Source organism: Lepisma saccharinum, chromosome 5 (genome assembly GCF_977018435.1).
Source record: "Lepisma saccharinum chromosome 5, izLepSacc3.1, whole genome shotgun sequence".
NCBI lineage: Eukaryota > Metazoa > Arthropoda > Insecta > Zygentoma > Lepismatidae > Lepisma > Lepisma saccharinum.
This window is the reverse complement of record NC_139233.1, coordinates 42,715,505-42,734,056: the sequence shown is the minus strand read 5'-3', so window position 1 is coordinate 42,734,056 and position 18,552 is coordinate 42,715,505. Positions and strand designations below refer to the sequence as shown.

General features: G+C 38.4%; 1 protein-coding gene across 1 annotated transcript in view; it reads left to right on the top strand.

Annotated features, from left to right (window-relative positions):
• Positions 1-18,552, top strand: part of kek2 (leucine-rich repeat, immunoglobulin-like domain-containing kekkon 2 protein) — a 99,020-nt gene that overhangs the window by 54,477 nt on the left and 25,991 nt on the right. Inside the window, exon 2 of the mRNA XM_083123210.1 lies at positions 2,418-2,469. The gene's annotated coding sequence lies outside the window, so the exon portion shown is untranslated. The remainder of the gene's footprint in view (positions 1-2,417; positions 2,470-18,552) is intronic.

Genomic DNA, 18,552 nt, shown 5'->3' with positions numbered 1-18,552 from the left:
CACTCTAAAAGTAGAAAAAAAGCAAGGATATTACACAGTATTATTAACCTTAATTTATTTGAATAGACAATTTGTATCGGGAAGAGTAAGTGGTACAATAAAGGAATTCTAACTGTAAATTGTTACTTTTAGAAGTAAGTAACTGTAAGAATTATTTTTTCAATAAAAGCTCCTGCATTATTTTTTTCTCAGGGGGGAAAAGAGCAGTCTAAGATATCAAATCTTGCCCTTCAGTCACGCAAACTTATATTTTACCTTTTATTATTATTATGTTACGAATAATACAATTGAAATTGAATTGAAAGTGCCTTGGCTTTGTTGTAAAGTTCAAACTTCAGTCCACTATTTAAATAGCAATTACCCTTGTTTCCTTCCGATTAACATCTATCACTTTGTAAATGAACAGTTCTTTCTCTTTTTATAATTTTCCATGATACAGAGATATCAAACAGGGACCAATTGATCTGCTGTCCTTCATGACACCTTTGATACATGTTACATCTTAACTATCATGCTCAACATTCGTATCTAGTTGCTGATGACAAGACAGCTTAGAAGCATTAGCGAATTACACACATTCCTCAATTTCAGGACCCAAATTCCTATGTGCAATGCTTCTGTGTGCTTACTACATGGGAGTTTGGTGAATCAGGTTTGGTGATCTTAACATTACAATTAAATATACCAATGTTCTCGGTACTTTGTTATGTTTGGTAGTTTTAGTATTTCCGCACATTTTTTCTCTCCTGGGACGTGAACCAAGTAGCTAATTATTTTCCGTCTATTCTCTACCACATCTCACAATCGCATCGTGCCAATGACGATGATGAAACATTAGGAAAATTTCCGGCACAAAGAAACTGTAAAAGTAACTAACTGTAACTGAGTTACTTTTAAAAATGAGTAACTGTCACTCAGTTACATTTTGATCTAAGTAACCCTAACTCTGTCACCTATTGATCCAAGTAACTAAACTCAGTTACTTTTCGTTCGAAGTAACTGTAACACATTACCTTTTTGGTTCACGTAGCTCTAACTCAGTTACTTTTTGATTGAAGTAACTGTAACTCATTTACTTTTGAATCCAATAAACTGTAACTCTTTCAATTTTTGATCCAAGTAACTGTAAATCAGTTACTTTTTTATTCAATTAACTGTAACTCAGTTACTTTTTGATTCAAGTAACTGTAACTCAGTTACTTTTGGATCCAAGTAACTGTAACTCATTCACTTTTTGATCCGAGTAACTGTAACTCAATTACTTTTAGAAAGTAACTTGTGTTACTTCGAGGTTGTTGATTCAATACTTCTCTTCCGGTTTTAGCGCACTAATCAGCAAAAGTGGTGCGATAGTCTTCTTGATTAGTCTGTGATTACTATTGGTACCTCGAAAACTACCAGACTTACAAAAACAAAATTTAGTGTACTAATAGACCTACCAAATAGTGGATCAAAGCAGGATAAATTAACTCACTCGACCTGTCTATCTGAGCGTGAGAGACAACAACAGATAAGAAGTTCCTTGCCTATATTTCAAAAACCAGTTAGTGCGACAATGGAAAATTTATTTATTTAAGACGATACAATTATTTCAGTTGGTTCACCCTTTTGTCTACAGCTGAAAGCCAACATATACGATGCGAATTGCGATATGTCAGAAATCATCCCAACTATATATACAGTAATCTTGGTAAGTTGTACAACGTGTGTTATTAATTAACACTTCTATTAGGCGATTAGGGGGGGAGGGGCTTGCCCCTCCTCCAAAAATTTTTGCCATTTTGCCCCCACATTATGCTAAACCTTATCTAACAAGGTAAAGTAATCTGTCCTTGCCAGCTCTTCCCCTACTTATGTCACCTTGCCCCCCTAGTTTTGTAACGAAATCGCCGCCACTGCTTCCATTACAGTGTTCTAATCAACAATAGAAACCAATTAATAAATACCAATTACTCAGAAAGTACTAAGAATGGAATGGAACATCTGTGTGATGATAATCTTATGTGATATAAGCATCTCGATATGAGTGTATGTACATGTCTTTATGACAGTCAAACAGTCAAGAAATCAACAATCGCACAGTGACCTACGCTCGCCTAGGTAAATAACCCTATGAGGAGATCCTATCACTGAGAAAGCAATTGCGTCAAGATATAACTTCTCCCCATTGGCCAGTTGTTACAAATTCTTTAACCAATAAACTTTAGCTACTCCAATGTCCTGATTAGTACCCATGGATCAATTCGCGGTTATCCAAGTAAAAGCACATTCAACTTATTATTTGCCAAATGTTATTTTCCCCACGAACCCAAAAGATCATTTAACAATTTATGTAACAATACAAACTATTTAATTCAAAATCTGAACTAGTATGAGTTAATAACAAAAACATTGATTGATAATTTTCTATTTTTCAGTACCCACTGAGCTGAGGAGACGTTATACTTATACGCCAGGCTTCAACTTGATGTAAGTAACTGATAGTAAGTTAGATTCACTTCTCATATTTAGTTTATATTTTGAACCACTGGGTTTAATTTAAAATGGCTTTTTGATTTCCCTTCACAAGGTTGTCTCTTTCACACTAGATGGAACTAGCATTTAAATAACTAAATACTGGTTCCTTTCAGAATAATTGTAAAGAACGTTCATTTTTATCCAAAATGTTTCCCCAGAACTAGCTTATTTGAATATTTTCAGCGAATAAATCTTCATAGGGAATGTATTTGGAGCGTTATATGTTTCTGTACCAAGATATACACTAGCGGAAAAGAAAATATAGCTACTTTAATCAGGCCTAGTCAACCTGCTATAAATTCAAAAGGACTAGGAACAAATTCAGTGCCAGACCACTTTTCTCAAGAACAAACATTTTCTTTAAAATTTCTGGCTAAGAAAGCCATGAATATAACTGATAAGCTGTGAAATGTGATCTTGAAAGTATAATTTATTAATTAATACAAGATTGGATTAAAAGTATTTAATTCTTGCGCCGGAGTGGCCTTCCTAAAGATGGACTAACAGGTACCAGCATGAATAACTGTGCAATGCATTGTAACATGTTGCCGATTCTATACCATATCGCTGCAGATTTTAAAATTCGGCTTGCAACAGTGCAAAAATATATAATGTATTTTTCTACCGCTGGCTGTGGATATTAATATCCTCCAAGAGGATGGCTAAGATTGAATAAACACAAAGGATTGCTGGAGATTTGAATAAAGTTAAAGAGGATTACGTATATTCTGAATTTATTCCAAGTGGATTACTGAAGTTCTGAATAAACTTCAAAAGGAATTGCTGGGATCTGAATAAACTTGAAGAGGGTTGTTTGGAGACTCTCAGAGGATAACCGGTGATTCTAATATCCTACGAAAATATGACTGAATCTGAACAAACTTCAAGAGGATTACTGAGGAACTGAATAAATTTCAAGAAGATGACAGATTCTGAATAAACTTCAAGAGGATTACAGAGGAACTGAATACATTTCAAGAAGATGGCATATTCTGAATAAACTTAAAGAGGATTACAAAGGAACTGAATAAATTTCAAGAAGATGGCAGATTCTGAATAAACTTCAAGAGGATTAAAGAGAAACTGAATAACGTTTAAGAGGATGGCCGAATCTGAATAAACTTTAAGAGGATTACTGAGGAACTGAAGAAGTTATAGGAGACTACATGAGTAACTGTATTAACTCCAAAAGGATTATTGCGAATTTTTAAACAAGAAGAACGTCAGTTCTGTAATTGTAAATAACTGAGAATCGGAATAAATGCTAAAAGAATGATTATGAATTTTATAAACTCCAAAGGACAGACTGTGAATTAAATTAACGCCAAAGGAAAGACTTCGAATTTGAAGACAAAAAATGTTATGTACTAAACATCAACGTAATGATCGTGATTTGATTGAACTGAAAAAAAGTCTCAAATGTAATAATTAACTGGAATTCTGGAACATTTGCCATATCGACTCTACAAACAAAAATGCTACAATTGCTTCTATTTTTATTTGAGCTTACACGAACAAATTTCTTTTTCTGCATCGTTTTTCAGAAGCACGTCAAAAATAGAGACAGAAGCCATTGTAAGGGATGAAACCAGCATTCAATCACTTTCGCACCTCAGGGGAAGAAAATATTTCGAACAAATGACTGTCGAGAAACTTTTCCTATTCTCACATTCAGGAGCCGCCACGAATCTTCGCGGGAACACGGGAGATCAGGATCTTTCCTGGTTCCTCAGAAAGGACATTAATTCCAGCCTGCTCCGTTGACTCCAGAACACTCCCAGTTTGGAAGTTCTCTGGAACTCGGGCCTAATGTTCTCTTTCGTTGATAGGGCCTTGTTGTGCAACTGCAGGAACCCTCAATCGTAGCTAATTGTTTCTCTTTGGGACGGACGTGAGTTCTAGCAGCAATGAGTGAACGGTAAACTTAAAAAGAACGAAAAGGAAGGGAGCAAGTGTTGCCAATTGCAAGAACGTGGAACCAAACTTGGTTAATGTTCCAAATGTGTTGTCGCTGTTACTTTTTGGGCTCAACGTTAACGTGGCGGTTTATTTAACGGCCTTGTGATCAAGTAGCCCCGAGTTTGAGTCCCAGATAAGTTCCTTAAGTATAACCAACAGATAATAGGTGGATGGATTTGTTGGGCGTTGGAAGAAATATTACCAGATAGTCTCCCTCGGCGCTTAGTCTCTCTCTTTCTCTTTATAGCTGATTAAATGTCAAGATAATGACTATGAATCTGAATACACGCCAAGATACTTATTGGCCATCTGGATATATATATATATATATATATATATATATATATATATATATATATATATATATATATATATATATATATATATATATATCACGTGACCTTTTTTTGAGTCTGAATTAACATCAGCAGAATTATTGTGCAACATAAAGCAATGTGTTGGTAATGTGAAAAAAACATTGTGAATCTGAATGAACTTGACATGCGTACGCATTGAATTGAATACCTTTGTTATTAGTTGACTCGTAGGAATATTATGGGCATATTGGGTACACGTAATTGCATCGCTTAATATAATGTGTCCCGGTCTCACAAGAATTATGACCAAAACTTCAAAGATACCTATAAGCTGGGGGCTTACCCCAATATCTTGATGTAAGCAGTGTGTTACTAGTGTTCACATGACCAAGAAACTGGAATGTAAGAGGTGACCCTTTGTTAAGACGAGAAAATATTGCTCTGAGCTTCCAGAATGTGGTTGGAATTAGTTGTATATTTTACGGACAGGTGGCAGCTTTTTCTATACCTTGAAATTCCATTTGGAAGAACAACACCTTTGAGAAGAAAACAATATATCTTTTTATGCTGTTTCTGTTAAATTTTGTGCTTGTTCGTCCAAATGTTCCTCTCAACATCATTAGGATAAAAGTCGAGCATTTTTTCCAAGATTATATCATTTCCCATCGTATGTTTAAAAACTATCACAAATAAATTAAAGCAAAAAAATGTTACAAACAGTTCAGCCTAACTAGCAACTATGTTTGGTGGAAGCAGGAAAGGATTCAGATATCTTCTATTCTCGTTTTCATCCGACAGGTTGCCAGGTGCCTGGGCTTGCATAGGCTTGGTGGCTTCCCGGAGAACGATTCCTGCTCGAAAGAATTAAATTATTTTGTGACTAATGTAGTAATGATAGATTCGACGCACTCTTTTCTTCTTACTGAGAAAGTATGCTTTTGGAGCACCCTACAGTTCGTTAGTTAACAGTGACACAGAAATGCCTTTCCACCCTAAGGGTGTACGCAATCAGTCGGTGTTGTTATGATAAAAAGAAAAATCAGAAAGCACTTGGCAACTCTGAAGCATCCTCTTCAGATGCTCTGTTTCATGGGCTGGAGAATTGGGATGCTGCAGCACAGCCCCAGAAGCTATCCACAAGACGAGACGTCTGACGATTTGTTGCGAGAAAGGGAGCAAGGCGAGGGGGTCTGGGGGGCGGGCTGGTAGGGAACTAGTTTCAGACCTACGCCTCCCGTAATTACAGTGCAGCGGAGGCCTGTGGGCCGAATCATGATGAGTTGAAAATTGTGAACCTTAGGTTCGTTGTGTTGCCTGTTCCTCCTTTTAGGGGGTACGACCCCCATCGAACCCCCCATCAGCGCTCTCTCTCTGCATCCAATTTCCCTGTGGAGCTCATCAAACCTTCAGCAGAGCCAGAAGACAAGATTGGCGATGAACTGAAAGGAGTAACTGCTCCGATGTTTCCTAAACTATCTCCAACCTCGGACTAGAGATTGGCAAAGGAACACTGGGAACAATGGAAGTCCTCTTAACAATGCTGCATTGTATTGCGAATAGGTTGGATCCCCCAGGTTATTGTTGGATGATTTTCTACTGCGATACTTGTCCAATGAAACCTCGTGTATAGTTCCATGCTGGTTTCGTTCAACTATTGTTGGTATTTGTGGATTTTACACCGCATGTTCTCCCCTGAAGAAACATTGTGTTCATTTGAGAATTAATTGTTGGCCAATATGTGTGTCTCTCTCTCTCTCTCTCTCTCTCTCTCTCTCTCTCTCTCTCTTTCTCTCTCTCTCTCTTCCTCTCTCTCTCTCTCTCCCCCACACGAGGTATCTATCAAATACGCACACACACACACACACACACACACACACACACACACACACATATATATATATACATACGAGATATATATCCCTTTCTCCATCGCAATACGTGTATTTCTATATTTTCCTTATTTTTACTACCTCTTGCTCTCTTCATTTCATTATCCTCCTCTTACACTGTCTTATTATCTCTCTTTCTCTCATCCTCTTCTCCCCGCACCTCTCTCTCTCTCTCTCTCTATCTCTCTGTGCGCGTTTGTGCGTGTGGTGCATGTGTGTGTGTGTGTGTGTTATCCGATTATCTTGCTGTTCTTTTACCTCTCTTTCTCTCGTTCAGCCTTTCACATTGTGTTGTTCTCCCCCATCCCCGTCTCTCTAACTTTACCTATTTCCCGTTTTTTCCTGACCTCCTTCCTCAGCTTGTGTGTCCCTCTATTATCATTTAATCTAACTCTCTATCTTTCACTTCCTTCTTTAACTCTATTTCTCAATTTATTCTGTTCTTTCTCCCTCTCGCACAGTGTCTCCCTATATCTCTTACTCTCCCTTTCCACTCTTACACTACTTGTCTCTCCATTTCTAATTTTTCTCTCTCTTTTCTCATTTTCTACCTTTCCCTTTCACCCTTATCGTTCAGACTATCCTTATCTTCTTCCAACTCTTACCGTGGGTCACTTATGTTACTTGTTATTCTCTTTCTCCTCTTCTGTGTCTCTGGATTCACAAACCTTGACGAACCTTGGCTTTCTTCAACAAAAACCTCCAATCATCTTCACTCTCTAATTATTATCTCTCTTTTTTCTTTCTCTCTTTTTCTTCTATCTCTCTCTTCCTTTCTTTCACTCTGTCTCTGGTACTGAAAACCTTGGCTTCCTCCACTGGAGAAGGAGAAGTGTGGGTTGATTTGCGAAGGAGCTTTGTGCGATTTATAAATTGAAAAAAATCTTCTTTACTGTGTGAGTATTGTAAACAATATTACATTGTTTTGGAGAGATAGAGAGGGAGGGTTATCTCAAATGAAACAAAATTCCTTACTTTTCAACACGGATATTATTTTCATTATTTTATTAATAGTTCTACATTTTTAAAAAAAAAAAATTGGGTAATTTAGTCGTTCTGCTTAGAGACAAGGTACTCACGCGAATGTTTTTACGTACCTGGTCTCTGAGGAGAACCACGAAATTATTTATCCTTTTGCATTATTTGTTGGGAAATGTGACCTCACGTTGCCTGAAGCTCTCGCAACGATGGACCAATGGGAGGCCAAATGAAAAATGTCCCAACACTTTGCGTATGAGAACAATGAGCTGTTCATGGGTGGTTAGAGATGCTTCTCAAGCCAGAGTTCTCTTTCTAAGTCACGTGACAAAAAAGCGCTTGTTCAAAACGTCCCTTCAGCTATCTGCTCTGTGCTTAAGCTTGTTACTCTGTTTATGGGAGGAAGACGGATTACTCTCATTACGTCGTACATCCCTGCTCGAAGCCTCGGAAAAACGACGGGGGATTCTCCCTTTAACCGCTTCGAAATCCCTCCCTCGTTCGTCTTCCGAGGACGATTGCGCGAAAAGAACAGCACTGCTGAATACGCGTTAATCGGTCTCTCTGCAGTAAAAATTGCTTGGCACACGTGTGGTCCTGAACCCAGAACTCGAAATCTATCAGAGCCAGGGGTGGATAAAAACCATGAAATTTATTATAAAAATATTTTTGGTTATGTTTTGTTTTAAATCGATTTTTATTTTTTTAAAAAATAAAATTGCTTGTGTGCTTTATGGGTACATATAGATATTTTTTTGTAGAGAACAGTTTGATTAAAGCAAATAAAAACTTATATGTTAATATACTACTTTTTAATGTTTCTGATACTGTACATATGAACATACTCTGGAAATATTTGTTGAGTGTGTTAATGAAACCATAATAATTTCAGTAACTTTTCTTCCAGTGAAAATAAAACATTCTTGATGTACTATACAGGGTGACCTGTAATTAGATGTATTCCCTGAAAATGGTTAAAGTAGAGACAATTTGCAATAAATTTGACAATATGATACTCCGTCCGAAAATTAGTAGTTTGCGAGATAATCGAATTTCTATTGTTTTTTTTAAAAAAATGACAGTTTTCCACATAAAAATGCGAATTTAGAAAAAACAGCTCACTGTATGGCACATATTTCAGCGTTTTCTGATAACTAACAAATAAGTGGTTGGTTGGAAAAAAGTTTGTCCCAAATAACAATCACATGTAAGTAATGGGTGGGTCTAAACTTACATATGATGATAAAAAGATGTACTCTTAGTTTACTTTGCAACCTATTAATAACAAAAATGGTATGACACGAAGCGTACAAATTACTTAAATTACTAGGGACGTTCAATATATAAGTTTCCCTGTGCTATAAAATATTGTTTAAAGCAATGCCATTAAAAAGAAGCACATGGTTGACAAGCGCCATCCTTCGTCTACAACGAACAACAATCGATTCGTTATCAGACGTGAAGGCGCATGCGCTCAAGGGCGAAAAGTAAATGCTTGTTCGGAAAACGCGGGCTCGCGTCATAAGGAGTTCAGAAGCATGGATGGTGCACGGGTGTTGGAAAGCTGGAGTAAAGAAGAAGTTCGTTCTGTCATTCGATATGAATGGTTGAATGGCTTATCTCCTGGTGCCATTCATACGAAACTTGTTGCTGTTTATGGTGATTCCGTAATGACAGTGCAAATGTTTAGGCGTTGGTGCAAGTTGTTTGATGATGGCAGGGTGTGCATTTTTGACAACGTTCGAGCCGGGCGATCTTCGAGTGCCACTACTGATGAGAACATTGCGAAGGTGGATGAACTTGTTCAAGAAAACCGTCGAGTGAAGGTACGCGAGGTTGCAGAAAGGTTGAACATTTCTGTTGGAACAGCCCATCACATCATTCACGAGAAATTTCAATACTGCAAAGTGTGTGCGCGTTGGGTTTCTCATCAACTGAGTCGCGGTAATCGACTGATGAGAATGGGCTGCAGCCTTGAAGGTTTAATGCGATACAAGCAAGATGACAATGCATTCCTCATGCGCATTGTGACAGGGTATGAGACATTTGTCCATTATTACACTCCCGAATTCAAGAGAACATCCATGGAGTGGAAGCACAAACAGTCTCCTGTGAAGAAGAAATTCAAGACGGATCGATCAGCTGGGAAGGTGCTTGTGACCGTTTTCTGGGATGCTAAGGGCGTTCTGCTTATGGACATTTTGGAACGAGAAAGAACAATTAATGCTGACCGTTATTGTCAAACATTGGATAAACTTAAAAACGCAATTCGATATAAGCGACCATGTCTCTTGTCAACTGGTGTCATTCTTCTTGACGATAACGCTCGCCCCCACTCAGCAGTGGAAACACAACACAAAATTGAAGAATTGGGGTGGGAACGACTGCCTCACCTTCCATACAGTCCTGATTTAGCGCCGAGTGATTTCCATCTTTTTCCGGTGTTAAAGTCTGAATTGCAAGGTTACCGTTTCGAAACAGGTGAAGAAGTGAAGCGGAATGTGAGAATAGTGCTCAATAGCCATAGCCCAGATTTTCTTGCAAAGGGTATGGACAAATTGGTGCAACGGTGGGACAAATGCCTGAATTTCTATGGGGATTATGTGGAGAAGTGAGGAAGGGTCCTGCTACACATGTATATATAGTTTTGTAATGTATCTTAAAGATATATATTTTTTACAGCATACGGAAACTTATATATTGAGCGTCAAATCGATCGGGGGATCGAGCTGGTCAGCCATCATTCTGGTAAATCGTACCACGTGTTGTAGCTAGAGGCATATCCTCCAACAACATTGCCATCCCGTTCCTCAAAAAATGTTTATAATTGATGCCATTTAAGATTTGGGGCAGGAAAAATGGCTCGATCAAATGATTGTTGATGACTCTCATCCAAACTTCTGCCTGGGCGTGCGACAGTGGCTGGATGAAAATTACCCAAGGAAATGGATTGGCCGAGGCGGCCCGATTCCCTGGCCGGCTCGATCCCCCGATTTGTCGCTTTGTGACTTCTACATTTGGAGCCACATGAAAGACTTACAAGATACCGGTAAACTCGTAAGAAGAGCTCAGGGAGAGGATCTTAACAGCTGGTCAACACATCAAGTACACCATCACATCACGAGTTACGAGACCAAATGTTCGTAAATACCTGTCGGCATTTGTAACGGAGGTGCCCACTTTGAGCAAGACGTGTAATGTTCTTTAATTGTATTGTTCATTGATTCCATTCACATGAAGAAGAATGAAGTATTATTTCTTGTACACAAATGTGAATGTTAGCAACATTTGTACCTTGTTGGATAGCTGATGAAGCAAGGAAGTAATTTAAGTAATTTGTACGCTTCGTGTCATACCATTTTTGTTATTAGTATGTTGCCAAGTAAACTAAGATTGGATTTTTTTATCACCACTTGTAAGTTTAGATCCACCCGTTACTTATATGTGATTGTTATTTGGGACAATCTTTTTTCCAACGAACCACTTATTTCTTATCTATCAGAAAGCGCTGAAATATGTGCCATACAATGAGCTGTTTTTTCTCAGTTCGCATTTTTATGTGGAAAATTGTCATTTAAAAAAGCAATATAAATTCCATTATCTCGCATTTTTATGTGGAAAATTGTCATTTAAAAAAACAATAGAAATTCGATTATCTCGCAAACTACTAATTTTCGGACGGGGTATCATATGGTCAAATTTTTTGCAAATTGCCTCTACTTTAACCCCTTTCAGGGAATACATCTAATTACAGGTCACCCTGTATAATTGATCTTAAAATATTTTATAGTATTTGAAACTGCATTTTGGCGATTTCTAAATCATAATTTGCAAATTTTTATCTGCCATGTTTATTTACAGCTTAATGATAATGACACAATTCACGGTTTAACATGATTATTTAAATATTATTCTATTCACAATGTTTGCTATTTTTACCTATAAAAATTACTGAATTTTAAGTCAAGAGAACTTTAAGGATGTTACAGTATTATATTACATTTCATTTCATATGAGCTTCACCCCATCAGTACATCTACTTTATTTCCTTTTTTAGAGCCTAATAAACATCATTAAATGATTACGAGATTAATGTACTTTCACCAAAAGTGATTCTGATATCTACAAAATCCTTATATACATTAACCTATAAATTATTTCTTTAAAGTCATTTAAATCAGTAATTTTTTTTTAAAAAAAATACTCAGTTCATATCTTGATTCCACGGGAAGGGATTTTCCCTTCCGGCCACAACACTGTTTCTCATTGTTACTTATACATTGCTAATGTTCTGAAAGAAATGTGGCGGAGTTCAGAAAACATTATGCCTGAAATGTATCACCGTTTTAATGATTAGTGTAGGGATCTAGATGTGACCTAACTGAGCATAATTTACTAAAAAACAAACAATTAATGTTGCCAGTTCATGGACTTAAAAAGAAAAGCACAAAATCACGCCATTATCTTTTTTACATTCACACAAGCGGTAAGGGACAAATCGATATATTCCGCGGCAAAATGTAGTCCCGGTGGCATTTTGTTCCCGACAGAGTCCCTCGGGAATACAGGATAGCCCGTCTGAAATTCTTCTGCCCAACGACCAGCGAACCAATGTGGCCACGCTGCAGGGACACGTTCACGGTAGACCAACCGAGCGCGTCCTCCCCTGGAAATCGGCTGGAAGCTCCCGATTCTGCTGGAACTCGCTCCGACCAACATGCAACAAGACCATCCAATCAAGGGGCAAGCGGATACAAAGCGTCTGATTGCCAGGGTATTGACACTCTCGCAGCCCGAGAGTGCCCAAACAAAGTGTCCCGCTTCCACAAACATGTTACCATATAATTGGGCGGCCCTGTTTTTGGCGGGAGTCTTCCCGTGTGTGCGTGTGTGTCAACAATCGACGTTCCTTTTTTTCTCTCTCGGATGTGTGTCGCATTATCGCCCGGAAACGGACAGCAATTTGCGGAAACGATTGACGGGTTTACCGCACGATGTCTCTTCCAGCGTGGCTGCACAAAAAGTACCCTCCTGCGCCTCCGCCACGTCACCTTCCCGCCAAAACAACGACCAATAATGAACGTTACCGTGAATATGCCAATCAGCATCGTTCCAGCAGCGAGCAGCGAAAGACGATTGGCTACTTGAATCATGTGTTCGATTCTATGTCATAATAATGCGCGGGAAAAGCACAGATTTGTGTCTTAAGCCTAATGTTAATATTCCAGGAACTTTTATATCGAGAAATGTAAACTTGAACTAGCATGAGAAGTAGCAAAAATAATGAAATGAGGTCCATCTGGGAATACTCATAGTAAATTCGAATGATATGTGCTAATTTTAAATACTACATTTATATCTTACTGAGATGAGTACCATATTACGTTTCATATCAACAGCTTAAAGTTTTTGTTTTGTGTGTGTTCAATATATAATGTTCGTATTCTCGACATTTAGGGCACCGTGATTGGAAGTTGCAACATTTAATAGGACAAACTACAAAAAAGCACATGGCTAGATACTGGAGAAATAAAATGACTGAATATACAATCGTAATAACGAAATATACGTGTGGAAAAATATGTGTTCGTGTTCTCCCCCATCATCATAGTGTTTTTATTTTCTGGATTTAATTATTAAATATTTCCGAACTTCATTATCGTATTCTTACCATTTCTTGGGGCCTCCCTGATGGTGTAGAGGAAACGTTGTCGCCTTGCAATCGGGGGTCCTGGGCGGGATACAGGTTGGAGGCACATCTCAGTTTAAACTGTAGGTCCGGTCTCGATTAGCCTTCCTGTGCATAAAGCGGATCTATAAAGTAAAACTAAAGAGCGTTCGAAAAGTCCCGGCACTCAAAGTTTAAGAATTTCTTGCTTATCATTTATTGAACTTGTTAACGTAATGAATACATGCATTTGTTAACTATATCTTGAAATACACAAAAAATAATTTGTAAACTATTATAAATGTAAGAAATGCTGGAATCTCTGAGGTCGGTAACACACTGCCAAGACGGCAACCGCGCGCTGAAATGCCCAAAAAGAATATTGAAACTAAATTTGAAACAATCATCCATTGCGATTTTAGCTGGTGCCGGATCATCGGGAAATAGACATCTCCATTTCTCCACACGTCTTTCATATGACATACTCAAAATATTCTTACAACATAGCGATTCGTTGTGTGCGCGTTTCTGGCGTCTCAGGGGGCAATAACCGTCAAGATAACCTGCAGACTTCTGGAACGGAAATTCCGCTCTTCGGTTCTGCGTGTTTCCCTGTAGTGGGCGTTACACCATTAGATTTCAAAAGAAGTAGAGAACAGAAGCTTTCTGTTTTCGCGGTTCTCCGCGTTTCAGTGGGCGATGTGCTTAAAAGGCATTGTTGACAAACATGGGCGTCCGGAAGGGGGGTAAGGGGGGCACGGCCCTTCCCCCTGGAAAATGAATGTGTTTCTAAAAATTATATATTTCACACATAGTTTCATTTCAATCACAGTAATTGATGTTAATTATTATAAATTCGTTGATTAAACATGATAATTTCAGATTGAAATAGTGTTTCTTGAGAGGGCATCACTATTTTGGAGGAAAATATGTATACTTTGGCAAAAAAATACCTTGCTTGCCCCTCCCTCGAAAATATCCTACGGACGTCCATGTTGACAAACTGTGATTGTACGTCTCACACCGAGGACTGTAACATCGAATATGCTCTATAATATAACATAAACTCGTTCTTCAAGGTCATACAAATCCCTATTGGGGGGCTTGCCTACTTATCCATCCAGAGGAATGTAACATTTTCAGTAGAATTTAGTAGCATTTTTTTAAAGTATGAGTGCGGGGACTTTCGAACGCACTTTCTTTATTCCCTCTACAACTGCCAGCTGGACCAGATTATTAGCGATAGATACATCAGATTTTAATCGCAGCTAAAGGTTTCAGAAACAGATATAAATAATGCAACAACTGATAATATCAAGTGTATAAATAGAGAAGTACAAATAGTGACTGAATGCAATCAAAATGCAATAGATAAGTTCTGTACGTTAGTTTCATAAGAGTTTACCTCAGAAATGATCTTCATGGAATAAGGCGTGATCCAATCTTTTACTTGTGCTATTGACTTGAGTGTCACATTAGATTTCCCTAACCTGCTCTCTGAGAAGTCTCAAAACAGACTGGCAAAGTCTCAACACTCTGCCCAAATGGAGCGTAGAGTTTTATCTGTTACACAAACACGTGGGAACGTCACAGCTTCTACTCTGCTGACTTCCCTGAGAACAAAACCACATCATCCGGAAACATGATACCTGGAAACTGTAAGCAAAGAGGAAGGCTGTGGTTGTTCTCGTGTTCTGAAGCAGGGAATGCCGTGCCCCATAAATGAAACAATTCGTCTGCTTGACCCCACTTTTCTGCCTTTTGTAAACGAAATGAAATGGAGCGTGAGACTGCGAGTGGACACATCCATTTTCTCAGTCTCTGGTCTTCTGAGTCTTTTGTTTTCCTTTTTTCGCTGCCTCCTCGGAGACAAATGACCACGCTTGTCTCAAATTTATTTGGTATGCCGGCGCCCTTTGCCATTATTCCTGAGAATGCATGAGAGACATTGGGGCTGCTAAATCTTGCGAATTGTGGAAGCACAGCTACAGTGTAACAGCAGTTGTGATATTACTTTAAGCACAGGTCTTTAAATTCCAACCAGTTTGCAAGTTCTGGAGGTTTTTGTATCATCTGCTAATACTTATATATTTTCAAGCAATTAGTATTTTCAGTTGGAGTGTACTTCGAATTCCCTCTAGGTCTTTAACATACATGCACGTGTTACACTTGATATTTACCTTCCTATTCCAATCCATTATTTGTATAAAACTTCTTCTTTCTTCTGTAATACTCATAATCTCTCTCCCTAAATGACTCTCCTCCACCCTATCTCTTACTCTCCTCCTAATGTTGGTTAGTGTTGCCCACGAGACGAGACTTTGGCCTGTCTCGTCTCGTGGAGCCTCGTGGAAATGCTGTCTCGTCTCGAAAATATTCGTTTATCTTATGACACATGGTCAATCTCGTCTCGTCTCGAATTTTTAAAAGCCTGTCCCGTCTCGTCCCGTGGGCAACACTAATGTTGGTCCCTCTTTCTCTCTCTCTCTCTCTCTCTCTGTGATGTCTGTCAGTTTACTGCGTCTCTTTCCTTCTCTGTATTTCTCTCCATGTCTTTCTATTTTTGTCGATTTCTCTCTCTGTCTTTCTCTTTCTCTCTGTGTGTCTTTCTTTCTCTCTCTCCTTCAGTCTCTCCTTCTTTCTCTTGTCTGTCATTCTTCTGCGTCTCTTTCCTTTTCTGTACTTTTCTCTCTGTCTTTATATTTTTCTTTCTCTGTGTGTGTGTGTTAGTATGTCTTTCTCTTTCATTATTTCTTTCTCTCTCTCTCCCTCTCGCCGTTTGGCATGACAAAGACCTTGATGAGACTAGATCTTCTCTAGAATCAGCCCCAAATCCACGTGTCCTAACCATCGTATTCATTGTTCTCTAATGTGTCTATTTTAGTTTTCAATGATTTTCCATAATTCTGTATTAAGGTGAATCGGGTTAAAAAATCAAAGAATGTAAATATTTGTTATAATTTCATTTAAATGTAATATTGCCGGGCATATAGTAATAAATCGATCCTTGAACTATAATTTCCAGTAACTAATAATTTTGTTATATTCTCTTTTTTAGCCCACAGCATTTAAACTACAACTCTGCATGTGCCTATTCACCCTTAAGAGTTCGGGTGAACCGGGTCACAGGGTGAAACGGGTTCAGTTACTTAACATTAGAATATTCAATATTAGTCTTTAATTTCTACAACACCAGGGTCCCGGGTTCGAATCCCAGTCTGGACATGGATGTTTGTGAGAGTGTATTCATCAATTTCATCATGTCATCACTCATCCCCGTCTTCGCAAATTATCCAAAAGTGGCAAACAAATCAATCAATCAACCAAAACAAATCTTACGTTCAGAGACAGACCTTATCTCTCGTTCTCACATTTTCCACAAATATAAGTTTTTCTCCTTTGTCCACCTACAAATTTCTCGTGATATCACTCTTTAGATTTTCCTTGGCATTGTACCCAATGACTCAATTTCAGAAATAGGATCATTGTATTAGTAATTCACGTTACAGAACCAACAAACGGTATCGTTTCCATGATGATGATGATAGCAGCGTGCGTACCCTTGCCACGCTTCTTTTCCTAGATGCGTTACTTTGTTTCATCTGCCTCTGACACTCCGTTTTGGCTTGGATACCTTGAATGTTTTCAGGGGATGTCAAAATCACTGCTTTCTTCTTCTTTCTGAGGTGGTATGGTGGTGGTATGTTCTTTACTGGAGGCGACAGCGATTATGGAACGTGTTTGATATCGATGGAACAGAAGATGCACTGAGCAGTATCCCCATTTTTGTTTTCTGGTAGTACTGGTGTTGTGGGAGTCATAAAATCATGCGAAACCACTCTCTGTAACCGCTGGAGTCGATGACTTGAAAATGTTTTATTTCTTGAAATCATGCAGCCAATCTGTTCCAGACATTAATTTTTCTTTAAAATATTTTCGATGAAACTGGACTTCGCAAATTCGAACGCAACCTTTCTTACATTATTCTAGTCGAGGCCAAAAACACGAACAGAATTTTAGGAAGTAATATACCAGTTCATCATTCTGTCTACGGTGAAGTAGTCCCCGCCCTCCTCCCTTTTCTCAGTGGTTTGTTTTGGGCTCTCTGTATTCGAGATACGAAGGGGAACACCAAACAGTTCTTGGTCGTTGGTACCTTCCCTAAATGCCTTCATCGTTTTCTCCATTTCATTCTCATTCCACGAAGAGACGATTTCCTTGTATATTCGCCCACCTGTGGAAGACAATTTAATTTAGAGGCCTCGGTCAGGTCATTGGGCATATGTGTTGACACTATTCACCCGATTTTCGTGACTCTATTCGCCCAAAAGTGCAACATTTTTCTATTCATCAGTTGGATAGACTGTAACAATGACGGGAAATCTTGAAATCTCTCGATAACTAAATACCATGTTACCCACAAATATTCTTATATACGAGATTGCATATTGAGCAGTACAGCACTAATAAATACACATAGCCATTTTTAGAACACAATTTTAATCGTCTGCTCACAATTAACACGAATATTATTTGTAGTTCTCGTCAGTTCCAAACAGGGGTGCCCACAGAGGGGATTCATGACGCGCCTGCATCATGGGATTTTTTTTTGAAGGGACATGATTTTATACCAATTCCATATATATCTTCACACAAAAAATGGGGGGGGATCGTTTCTTTGATTGACTCTTATTAATTTTTAGTTATTGTTATTATGTACAGTTTTTCTACCTACCTGTGGGTGATCTCGACGATGGGGTTGAAATGAAGCACCACCTCTCATGCCTTTAGAATCGGTTTGGAAGGGGGGAACTTGCTGTTCGCATTAATATAAGGTTAATCAATCAGACAAACTGTTATGAATATTATTCAGTACACTAACAATGGCAGTGAGCCTGAGCAGTTTTGTACGTTTTGTGTTAGCAAACATGAAAGTGAGCCTACAGTACCTAAAGTAAAAAAAAAGTCTGTATTATATTGTTCCGCAAATTATGTCTGACCAAAATAATTTAAGTAAATAATTCGACATAAAGGAGGGGCAAGTGGAATGTTCTACTTTTTGGGGGGGAGTGCGTTATAGGCCTTGTGGTGGATGGGCACCCGTGGTTCCAAATACACTACTTCTTGGTAGTTTCTACGTTCAGCAGATACTAGAAGTTCCAAACGTCACTGCCAGATCGAAGAACGTCCTTCACTTCTTTTGGTTTTGTGTAGGGAGAGAAAA